Source organism: Triticum dicoccoides, chromosome 7A (genome assembly GCF_002162155.2).
Source record: "Triticum dicoccoides isolate Atlit2015 ecotype Zavitan chromosome 7A, WEW_v2.0, whole genome shotgun sequence".
NCBI classification, from domain to species: domain Eukaryota; kingdom Viridiplantae; phylum Streptophyta; class Magnoliopsida; order Poales; family Poaceae; genus Triticum; species Triticum dicoccoides.
In genome coordinates this window covers 666,983,425-666,986,127 of record NC_041392.1, presented here as the reverse complement: position 1 = coordinate 666,986,127, position 2,703 = coordinate 666,983,425, and positions in this window count along the sequence as shown.

The window sequence follows — 2,703 nt, the reverse complement described above, 5'->3', positions numbered from 1 at the left end:
CAAACAACGCAGTAACGTACGGACAGCCTGCGTGCCACTGCCTCCTGAATCACGACTCCACCGCTCCCAATCTCGCCTGCTCGCCGCCTGCCGCGCCGCCAGACGCCAAGGAGCCGCCCTGCCGGCCCCACTCGCCGGGCGCCACCTCGCCCGCCCCGCCCCTGCCAGCCGGTGCCCGCCTCCCAATCCGCACTCGGCAGCAACCCTGCCCGGCGGCCGGCGGTGTGCAGCGTGCAGGCGTGTAGCTGCTGCGGCCAGCCGGATTTGAGGTAAGTTTTCCACTGCCCATTCCCCGATTTCTGGTTGGCTAATCACTTATTCATCCTCTGTTTCTATAATTTTATATTGATGGATTATGATTTCATGGACGGAGTCCTGTTTGTTTGCAGTCGAATGTTGTTCTTCCGGGTTTACTTGAAAATTGTTCAGACGACTGTATGCCATAGCTAGCTGGGATGGATGGATGGCGCAACGGAGCATAGCATAGTGTTCTTTTTGAAAAGTAAAAAGTGGTCGAGTAAACCTGTTTTTATTTTCTTCGAAACTAGTGCGCTCTTCCTCCGCGTGTAGAAAAGGAAGAAATAAATCAATCAAATTACGAGAAGCCTCTGAATCAACTCTGTACAGGATCAATAGAATAGGAAAGGCAAAATACTCATCCAAGGTCACTTGCAACACTCCCATTGTCTGTGAGATTCAGAGGCCGTGAGTTTGTGAGGCTGCATGTTTTTCCTCCACCAACAGCCTTTTTCTTTGTAGCAACTCTCTTCAGAAGAAACGCCTTTATTCCGTGCATCCGTATTCGTCTCCTCATCAGCATCCTTGCCTTCTCTGGACCGCTCCTTCTCAGCTGTTGGCATAGCTTTTCTGTCTCTGCACTCTGTATCCCTTATTCTCCCTTGGTGGGTTCTTTTGGATGAACGCAATGAACTTGCCACTCCTGTCAACACCTGAGCGGAAGCCATGTGTGGTGCATTCCAAAGGATATGAATCTGTTCTTCGAGACGAGGACCTCGGTCACAGTTCTGCCATAACCATAACACTCGACATGCCACAAAGCTTCTAAATATAGGCCGATATGCCTGTCATATCGGCATTGGTTAGCATATCCTCGCAGAAATATAGTCCTCACAGATATCGACGATATATTAGCCGATGTGGGTGTTATTTGGCTTGAAATCCCGACGTGGGTACACACCACAGTGAAACATAGCCCATAGCCTAGTGTTTCTGCATGGTCCCACTTGTGTGTAATTTGATGCGCACAAGCTCACCAACAAATCCTGCCGGTAATTTGATATGGACTTACAAAATTTCCCCCATGGGTTACACACACCTCTGATGATTGGCTCACTCGGAAAGCTGTGCCTAGACCGCCGTCTTATCCAGAACCACCGTTCTAGGGTTAATGAGGCCATCATATTCTTCCATAAGCAACGCCTGATTTGTGAAGAACCATGGTCCCATGATCACCGCCTTGTTCCAGTTGCCTAGGCAATCAAACTGGACTGAATAAATTCTCCTCGACATGTCTCCAGATCACTTACTTTGTCGGGTTCCACGCCGAGCTCATATCCACGAACAGCGTGCTAGTGCTAAACCCTCGCGTAGTATGTACCTTAGCAATTGCTATCCACTTGGCTTTCTCGACGGGTCTGTGATCTCATCTTCGCATACGAACTTTTCGACACCTTCTTCATGCAGATGTAGCCAACCAAGCAGTTCTTCGGCCGGATCCTTAACCGATCCGCTCGACTCGCCTTTATGTTTCATGCTCTCTGCCACTCAGAGTGATCACGCCAACTACAGTAACCCCAGCAATTCCACGGAGAGCCCACCATCATACTTGAAGTAGTGGCATATCAGATTAGATCCATCCATGTACAGGAAACAAGCATATCAGATTATCTATACACCAATGTTTTGGAATGCCATCTTGTTAGGTAATTACGAAATGATATAATTTGAAATTCATGACATGCTTCAAAGTTTGGAATCTCTGAAGAAGTCTTAACTCGGACATATTTGAGTAACCCTTCAGTGCATATCATTGTTGACTTGGGATACTTTTGTAATTTCATGTATACCGATGTGACCTAGTTGTCCAATTTGTTATGCGGAATTGCGTCGCTCTTTCTATTTCTTGGACTACTACATGAAAATAGATGCTCAAATCCCGAGAAACTATAACAGTCCTAGCTTTCTTCAGCCGTCTACATATTGAATTATGCAGGGGTTGGGTTGTGTAAGGATGATTTTTCCATGAACTCCTATAAATATTGAATTGCCTTTGTGTGTTTGTAATATTATGCGATGGCGATTGCTCAGAAAATTGGCAGCATTGTCACATGTGTTTTTTGGAGGCAAATTTGTACTTGAATTGTTGTCAACCCAGTATTTCTAAATTAACCTCACCCCTACACATTTAAAAAGTTCATTTTATCTTATGTCCAATTTGCAGTGACAAAGAGCAATTGTGCTCCCAGGAATACGGCACTTCTTCTGGAAGCAGTACCAACAGTATATCGAGTCTGCTTCCTCTCCCTTCCGATGGCGACCGCTGCCGAGCCCGACGACGCCATGCTCTTTGCTGGCGTGTCCCTCGTGCTGGGCGCCGCCTGCCGCCACCTCCTCGACGGCACGCGCGTCCCCTACACCATCGCCCTCCTTGTCCTCGGTCCTCGGTGTCGCCCTAGGGTCATT